The sequence below is a fragment of the Dendrobium catenatum genome, unplaced genomic scaffold, assembly GCF_001605985.2.
Source record: "Dendrobium catenatum unplaced genomic scaffold, ASM160598v2 fragScaff_scaffold_1352, whole genome shotgun sequence".
NCBI classification, from domain to species: domain Eukaryota; kingdom Viridiplantae; phylum Streptophyta; class Magnoliopsida; order Asparagales; family Orchidaceae; genus Dendrobium; species Dendrobium catenatum.
Window position 1 is genome coordinate 103,345 of NW_021319814.1, and position 10,282 is coordinate 113,626.

Genomic DNA, 10,282 nt, shown 5'->3' on the forward strand with positions numbered 1-10,282 from the left:
TTCATTTTTCTCTCTCCTGGACGTCCTTTTTCTTTCCAAAAATATCTCATTCCTATATATCCAGACTAATCGTCCCGGACGATCGCAACTTCGTCCCGAGACGATTTGGGCTCTGGACGAATTTCGTCCAGACGAAATTAAATAATGTCCCGGACGACTTGCTCTCTGGACGATTTTCGTCCAGACGATCCAAATTTCGTCCAGACGAACCATGCAGCCAGAAATGTTTTCCTGCACAACATGTACCGATCGTCCCGGACGATCCAACTTCGTCCGGACAAACCTGGGAGCAAAATGGTCTTTACAATCTCCCCAACTTCAGAAAAATGTCGTCCTCGACATTGCCAAACCAAAACTCAGTTAGAAAAGATACAGATATGCTTGCCTCATGTCCGACTCCTTCTCCCAAGTTGCTTCTTGTGCTGTTCGGTGCTTCCACTGAACTTTAACCATAGAAATTTGTTTACTTCTTAACTTACGAACATCATAAGTCAAAATCAACTCAGATTCTTCTTCATACCTCAGATTCTCCTGAATCTCCACTTCATCAGCAGACAATTTCTTTTCAGAATCAGATATCCACTAAAGAAGATACGTAAAAAACATTGTGCACATCAGACATCTGATCAGATAATAACAGTATGTAAGCAAACTTACCAATCCTTTCAAGGATTTCAAAAGGTTGTCAGATATGTCGGACCTTGAACTAAACTTGCTCAAATGTCTGGCATGATCTTCCTCAAAAGCAAAATACATCAGAATATTATCGATGAAGACGATTACAAACTGATCCAAATACTCCTTGAACACTCTGTTCATCAAATCCATGAAAATAGCTGGTGTTGGTTACCCCAAAAAGCATAACCAAAAACTCGTAGTGCCCGTACCGAGTACTGAAAGTTATCTTCAACACATCAGCTTCCTTCACTTTCACCTGATAGTATCCAGATCTCAAATCAATCTTTGAAAACACAGAAGAGCTAGAAAGCTGACCAAACAAGTCATCAATTCGTTGTAATGGATACTTATTCTTGATCGTGAGTTTATTCAAATCTCTGTAATCAATACACATACGGAGTGTTCCGTCCTTCTTCTTCACAAACAGTACAGGTGCTCCCAAATGAGAAACACTAGGACGAACAAATCATCTATCCACCAACTCCTGGAGCTGAACTTTCAACTCAGAAAGTTCCTTCAGTACCATCCTGTACGGAGCTTTCGAGATCGGAGCTGTACCCGAAAAAACATCAATAGAGAACTCAACATCTCTATCCGGAGGTAAACCAACCAACTCCTCAGGAAATACATCAGAAAACTTTCGTACAACCGGTATATCAAAAATAGAACTCACCACTAGGTTCACATCTCGTACAGAAGCCAAAAATACTGGGCAACCCTTCTTCCACATTCTTCTGACTTTCAATACAGAAATCAGACATGATAAAACACCTCGTAATCTTTGGAATACACATCTTTCTCCATCCATAAGCAAGCTCACTTGCTTCTTCAAACAATCAATCTGAGCCTCATACAGACTCAGCCAATCCATACCCAAAATCACGTCGTAAGAAAAAATCAGCAACAAAATCAAACTCGATTTTCACTTCTTGCCAGAAATATCAATCTAACAAAAACAAAACTTCCGGGCGATCAAATTGCTTCCAGCCGACAAAATAACAGAAAGAGAAATCGGTAACAAAACAGAATCCATATGCAAAGCATCAAAACAGCGCTCGGAAAGAAATAAGTGACTGGCTCCAGAATCAAACAAAATATGACAGGGCTGATCAGAAAAATAAATCGTACCTGTCACCACATCCGGAGTGTCTCGAGCCTCCTGCTGACTCAAAATATACACACGTGGCTGAACTGGAGCTAGAGCTACTGAACCACTAGACTCCCGCTGACTACTAGTAGGTGGTCTCCGTGCCACAGAACTCGACCCACCATCTATACCAGGGAATCCTTCAGTCACAGTGCGTGGAGGAACAGTCCTCGACCTTCTTACTGAACCAACAGGTCTACTATCAGATCGGAACTCAGATCATCTATCAAATCCAGCCTGTGGACACTATGCAATCCGATGTCCTGGCTGACCACATCTGAAGCACTGACCAGTCATCCTGTAGCACTGGCCAAAATGTCATCGTTCACAACTTTGGCACACAGGTGCCCCACTGACAGATCCAGAACTGGTAGTGCTGGTAGTGGAAGTACCAAAAAATCCTGACTGTCCACTCCTCCTGGAGTCTTCGGAAATAAATCTCTTCTTGCTAGAGGAACCACTGCTAGAAGTATCACCCCCGAACCTCTTCCTACTCGCAGCCCACCGCCGCTGAGTAGCCATCAGATCATTCTCTATCAAACGAGCTCTCTCCACAAGCTCAGAGAAATTAGAAATGTGAAATGGCACTAGGGGCTGCCTTAGACTATCTCGTAGTCCCCTCAGAAATTGATAGCACTTCTCAGCAGAAGTACTCACCAACTGCGAAGCATATCTGGCTAAAGCAGTAAACTCGGCCTCTTACTACATCACAGCCTGCTTCCCTTAAGAAGTCTCAGAAAAGTCTCCTACATCTGCTGTTGTGCAGAAGGGGGTACAAACCACGATCGAAATACCTCAGAAAATTCTTCCCAAGTAATCAAAGAATTTAGCTTCCCTTGGAATTTCTCCTTCTTCTGGCCTATCCATCAGCGCTCTGCTTCCCCGTCTAACAGAAAAACTGCCAACAGTACCTTCCTGTCCGATGGACACTGCATACCGTCAAAAGTCTTCTCTAACCTCCTCAACCATTCTTCAGCTGCTCTGGGCTCAACAGTGCCCCTAAACCTCAGAGTTTTTAATCTCAGAAACATCTGCATATGTCTATCTATATCCTCAGATCGAATAGTAGAGGCTCTACTCTGAGTCTTGCTCATCATCTGAGCAACCAATGTAGCAAATTGAGAAAGTGTATCAGAACCAACCATTGGGGTAGTACGGCTCACTGGAGCTGCCTGACTAGCACTCTGCTCATCTGTCATATCAGGGTCTGGCAGATCCATGATCACACAGAAAACTAAGCACAAAATAACAGAATAAAAATCCAGACAAAACAAAACTACCCCAGACAGACTCACAGATCACTTCCTATAGCTCTGTCTTACAATCAAAATTCCAAACACATTGCTCTGATACCACAATAGTTTGTCACGACCCAACCCGACCGGGACGGATCCCACTCACATCGGGCCGCGACACAACCATTAAAAATTCAGGATCAGACTTTGGAATTTGCTTCAGAACTTTCATCCAAGTATTAAGCAGACAGAGAAACACATAGCTACTATAAACATCCGAACGCAGAATGATTCATCTATCTTTTCTTTTCTCAAAATAAACATATACAGATACATTGCATGGCTTTAGACAGAAAGAACAGAACAAAATAGAAAAGCCATGACTGTACAAAAATCAAAAGTATAAAGTACCTAATCATAGATCAGACTCAGAACGTCTAGTCCAAGACCTCCTTCCTTTTCCCAGAGCCTGAAAACCATGCAGAAAATAAGGATGAGCTAACAGCTCAGCAAGACATCAATCACAATCAAAATCATCAGAAACTCACATCAGAAAATGTATCAGAAAAGTATCAGTATAGAATTCGAACAATCGTACATAAATCATATAACAGAAAGAACATATAATAGCTCAATCAGAAATCAAACATCGGATACGAAAAACTGAAGTCATATCAAAATCTCAATTCAAATCAAAGATCATAAAGCTTCAAATCACAGATCAGATAGGATCGTACAGAATAACCAATAACGTACATAAGTTATAGCAGAAATAATCACATTATAGCTTTACAGAACAAATAATTTCAGAACAGAATTTCTTTCCAGATGTTAGAACTTCCCCTTATATCTCCCTTGTGCTTATAGCACCAGAACTTCCCCTTATGGCTCCCTTTTTATGCTTACAGCACAAGAACAGAACAGATATACAGAATTTCAGATTTCAGAACTTCCCTTTATGTCTCCCATCCCGGACCCAGACAACAGAATCACAAAGGATTCCGGCCCCTTATAACTCCCTTCTGATAGCATACAAATAATCAATACATTCAAATTATCTCATTTCAGAAATTCAGAAATCGTACGAAAATTCATCGGCATAACGACACTATACGGAATTTACACAAAATTCACAGATTCAGAAATTTACCAAATTACCACAGAACATTCACAACAACATTATAAGACCTTCATTGTACTGACAAAACATCTTTCAACATCCTGATAATTTGCAGTTCAATTAAAACACCGCAGAATCCAAAATGTCCGGTACAAATCTTCTAGAAAATACTCAAAAAGTGCACAATTACCATCTCAAAGACATACCAAAAGTTACGTGATAAAACCTTTGTCAGAAGAAAATAATACCAGAAATACGCTAACAAAAACAAAATCCAGAACATAAAATGCATCAAAAATCTCATTTTTGAAAATTGAGAAAGGCGGAATGTGCCTTACCTCGAGTCGGCCAACTTCTCTAACTACAGCAACGAACGAAAACGGACCGGAGTCGCCCAAAAATCCTCTTTTCCTTCTTTTCTATCGTTTTCTCTCTCCTGTACGTCCTTTTTCTTTCCAAAAATATCTCATTCCTATATATCCAGACTGATCATCCCGGACGATCGCAACTTCGTCCCGGGACGATTTGGGCTCTGGACAAATTTCGTCAAGTCGAAATTAAATAATGTCCCGGGTGACTTGCTCTCTGGACGATTTTTGTCCAGACGATCCGAATTTCGTCCAAACGAACCATGCAGCCAGAAATATTTTCCTGCACAACCTGTACCGATCGTCCCGGACGATCCAACTTCGTCCGGACGAACCTGGGAGCAAAATGGTCTTTATAGAGGCTTTCAGCTTGGAGCTTATTCGTGAAACCTATTTCTCCAACCGTTTGATGTGCAATTAGCGGCTCAAATCAGGCTATTTCGAAATAGGTCGGTTCGTTCAAACGCATCCAGTCTAGCTGTTCAAAGGTTCAACCGATAATTAAACCATTTTTTTGGCCGGTTTGGCTGCAAGGTGGCTCTAATTGTAGCACCGGACAGGCCGCCTGACCAGTTCCTGATTCAACCGATTGCACGGACTAGTTCGATCCGATTTTTAAACCCTTGGCATTTAATGCCTTCCCTGTGTTGCGGAGGAAATGGAGATTGTTAGCTTTCTATATACATATGATTTCAATTTAAAATATTGTAAGGGATATTTGCATTCATTGCATTCAAATTAATAATTTTTTTTATTTCACAAATTCATTTTATTATGTATGTTTCATACTTGCATGCGCATAAATTATTTGAAATTTAAAAAAATATATTGAGAATTTAAAGAAATTTTATTGTAAATTTTTATGCTTAAGTATGAATGGAATTAGAGTAATTTTAGTTTTTTAAAATTAAAATAAATTTAAGTTATATAAAAAATTGCTTCATAATAAATATATTATTGCTTTGCCGCGTACATATATTTAAGTTGTATTATAAGTTCTTTCAGTACATATTTTTTGAATAAATTAAATTTTAATTAAATTAGATCTAATAAAGCAAAATACAAAAGGTAATAAAATTAGTGGCTATATTTGGACTCATTTTTTATTTAGTAAGGTCTAATACATATGTCATGTAGTACTTAATAAGATATATAGAGCATATCTCTCTCCCCCTATTTTATAGGAATATTTTATTAGATAATATTACGTCATTTATGTATTTACCATTCAGTGTAATTGTTTTATATATAGCCTTGCCTATACTCTTATAAATAGGGGGTTAGAAGGCAAGTCTTAGGATACAACAATTTATTCGTCTCAACCTCTCTCCTTTCAAGCAATAAAATTACAGAGCTTCTCTCATATTCTCTCTCTCTCTCTCTCTCTCTCTCTCTCTCTCTCTCTCTCTCTCTCTATTTTTCATAGCCAATCTTGTGAGTAATGTACATGTATCACCCATAGTTAAATTTGGATTCAATATCTTTAAAGGTGCGATAAGTACGGAATGATGCTACGATCCAAATTCTAAGCTTTGCAACTAAAAAATCAAGTACAATTAAGTGCAAAATATGGGACTTAATCAGAGTTTTTCATATATTCTGGAAACTCAATTGTAATAACTTTTTACTCAGTGGATTTTATGCCTAACAAATACTTGTTTTGGATTTTCTAGATAGACTCATGTGGTAGGGAGAATCGTAAAAGATTTGATCGTACCTCCCCAATGGCTAGTAATGGTCATAAGCCATTAAACTCCAGCACGAGGATCAATAGAGTAGCAGCCTAGTTACATATAAATTTAACTTTTGAGTACTTCACAGAGAAATGATTATATTATCCCAAATGATAAAAGACAACTTCCTCTACAAACTTGAAAGACAAAAATATATGTAATTGAATGCACCAAAAATTTTCATTACTCAATACATAATTTTAGGGTTTTTTTTCATTCTGGGTAATCAGATTCTTCATGGGCATAAGCCCCCATGGCTAATTACATCTTTGTTAAAACAAATCCAAGACTACTCTCGATTAAAGATGTTTGTTCATTTTTTCCTTAGAGTTTAGTATATAAGCCGTCTCCTAGGGTTCTCTATTCTCGTAAGAAGATAAAATGTCTATTCAACTGTACGGTGGCACATCAAAGTATATGCAGACTAGTATAATAGAGTTGGAGGCATACCTAGAAAATATATTGTACACTATAGCTAAACATTAGAGGGGATGACATTAATTGGTGTAGATATATGAAACTTATAGTATCTAAAGAATGAGAACTTCCTCATGAGAACTATAACACTACATCAATAGTGCCAATCTCAACCCCAAATCTAGGGGTTTAAATATACCCAAAAAGGTACGGCTCATGACCAATCTAATGAAGACACAATGATGAGACTTATAACTCAAATGTCTCCAAGGGTTAGAGATGCCCACAACATGGACTAACATTCATGTCCGAAAAAGACGACCATCTTGACCAACTTAGTCATATAAATTATTTATTTTCCGCCTCTATGAAAATATAATATAGGATGGGAGAGGTACATAGGAAAGAGGACTTACAATATTGCCACTAAAGCAAAGATTGCCTAACCATGAGTGGATAAGAAATGCTTATGCAAGTTTTTCCTTATCTAGCTTAGTGAATTATAGAAGATAAATCTAATACGCTGACTCATTGAGCTATACATGAGGGTGTAAGTTTGGGATTTTTACTTACTTGGGTTGGGGTTGATTGACATTTTAAAAATTGGCTTTAAAAAAGTCATACATTTTTTTAAATAAATTATTTATTTTTTACTATGATCATTTTTTAGATCAATTAGTTATTTAAGATAACAATTTTAATTTCCTAAGAGCGATACCATAACTTTTATAAATTCTAACCAAACTAAATTTCATAAAACAAAAAATACGAAAATAATTGAAATCAAAGGTGGAATAACAGTAGCCTATCTTGTGATGAGAAATTTTCCCAACAGAACCAACCAGCAGAAATGACTCTAAGGTTTACAAACCATTGCTTCTCTATCCTCTCCTTTCTCTTTCACCCTTAAATCCCTTTTCTCCTTCTATGTTAAAATGAAATAATAATAGGAAATGGCCTTTTGATCAATTATATAAGTGGATTGTCCCTTCGACTTTCGTCGCCCAGCGACTATGTTCCCTCTAAGTATGGTCCTTACGAACTTTGTTGCTCATCGACTATAGTTCGAAATCCCAAACCAAGGCTATTTCGAATAGAAAGATGAGGCAAGTCATCTGTAGCTAGAGAAAGAACACCACGTTTAATAAAGTCCGAAATCACAAACAAATGCTATTTCGAAAAGATAAATGATCAAAATTTTAAACTAACTAAGATAATCAGTTCAGATGCAGCAACAAGTATGAAATCCCAAACAAATGCCACGATTGTCTGTTGAAAATGAGAGAATTAGAGAATAGAACTAGAAAGGAGAAATCAAGACTCACCAAATGACGACGTGCACACGAAAGAAGGCGTCGTTCGTCTCTCGATCCCTCCTCTCCACTGTGCCCAATCGTCGTTCGTTCAACTTCGAAGTTCCTAGGGCCTCGGAGAACGACTAAAAGAGAGTAGAGGGAAAAATGAGGTTTCAGGCTGTCACGACCCAACCCGACCGGGACGGATCCCGCTCGCATCGGGCCGCGACACAACCATTGAAAATCCAGGATCTGACTTTGGAATTTGCTTCAGAACTTTCTTCCAAGTATTAAACAGATAGAGAAACACAGAGCTACTATAAGCATCCAAAAGCAGAATGATTCATCTAACTTTTGTTTTCTCAAAATAAACATATACAGATACAGTGCATGGCTTCAGAGAGAAAGATCAAAACAGAACAGAAAAGCCATGACTGTACAAAAATCAAAAGTATCAAGTACCTAATCACAGATCAGACTCGAAACGTCTAGTCCAAGACCTCCTTCCCTTTCCTAGAGCCTGAAAACCACGCAGAAAATAAGGATGAGCTAACAGCTCAGCAAGACATCAATCACCAATCAAAATCAGCAGAAACTCACATTAGAAAATGTATCAGAAAAGTATCCGTATAGAATTCGAACAATCATACATAAATTGTATAACAGACAGAACAGATAATAGCTCAATCAGAAATCAAACATCGGATACGAAAAACCGAAGTCATATCAAAATCCCAATTCAAATCAGAGATCATAAAGCTTCAAATCACAGATCAGATAGGATCGTACAGAATAACCAATAACGTACAGAAGTTATAGCAGAAATAATCACATTACAACTTTACATAACAGATAATTTCAGAACAGAACTTCCTTCCAGATGTTAGAACTTCCCCTTATATCTCCCTTGTGCTTATAGCACCAGAACTTCCCCTTATGGCTCCCTTTTTGTGCTTATAGCACCAGAACAGAACAGATATACAGAATTTCAGATTTCAGAACTTCCCCTTATGTCTCCCTTCCCGGACCCAGGCAACGGAATCACAAAGGATTCCGGCCCCTTATAACTCCCTTCTGATAGCATACAAATAATCAATTCATTCAAATCATCTCATTTCAGAAATTCAGAAATCGTACGAAAATTCAGCGGCATAACGACAGTATACGGAATTAACACAAAATTCACAGATTCAGAAATTTACCAAATTACCACAGAACATTCACAACAATATTATAAGACTTTCATTGTACTGACAAAACATCTTTCAACATCCTGATAATTTGCAGTTCAATTAAAACATCGTAGAATCCAAAATGTTCGGTACAAATCTTCCAGAAAATACTCAAAAAGTGTACAATTACAATCTCAGAGACATACCAAAAGTTACACGGTAAAACTTTTGTCAGAAGAAAATAATATCAGAAATTCGCTAACGGAAACAAAATCCGGAACAGAAAATGCGTCAAAAATCTCGTTTCTGAAAATTGAGAAAGGCGGAATGTGTCTTACCTAGAGTCGGTCAACTTCTCTAACTACAGCAACGAACGAAAACGGACCGGAGTCGCCCAAAAATCCTATGTTCCTTCTTTTCCTTCGCTTTTCTCTCTCCTGGACGTCCTTTTTCTTTCCAAAAATATCTCATTCCTATATATCCAGACTGATCGTCCCGGACGATCGCAACTTCGTCCTGGGACGATTTAGGCTCTGGACGAATTTCGTCCAGACGAAATTAAATAATGTCCCAAACGACTTGCTCTCTGGACGAATTTCGTCCAGACGAAATTAAATAATGTCCCAAACGACTTGCTCTCTGGATGATTTTCGTCCAGACGAACCATGCAGCCAAGAATGTTTTCCTACACAACCTGTACCGATCGTCCCGGACGATCCAACTTCGTCCGGACGAACCTGGGAGCAAAATGGTCTTTACGCAGGCTTTCAGCTTGGAGCTTATTTGTGAAACCTATTTCTCCAACCGTTTGATGTGCAATTAGCAGCTCAAATCAGGCTATTTCGAAACAGGTCGGTTCGTTCAGACGCATCCAGTCTAGCTGTTCAAAGGTTCAACCGGTAATTGAACCATTTTTTGGCCGGTTTGGCTGCAAGGTGGCTCTAATTATAGCGCCGGACAGGCCGCCCGACCAGTTCCTGATTCAACTGATTGCACGGACTAGTTCGATCCGATTTTTAAACCCTTGGCTTTTAATGCCTTCCCTGTGTTGCGGAGGAAATGGAGATTGTTAGCTTTCTATATACATATGATTTCAATTTAAAATATTGTAAGGGAT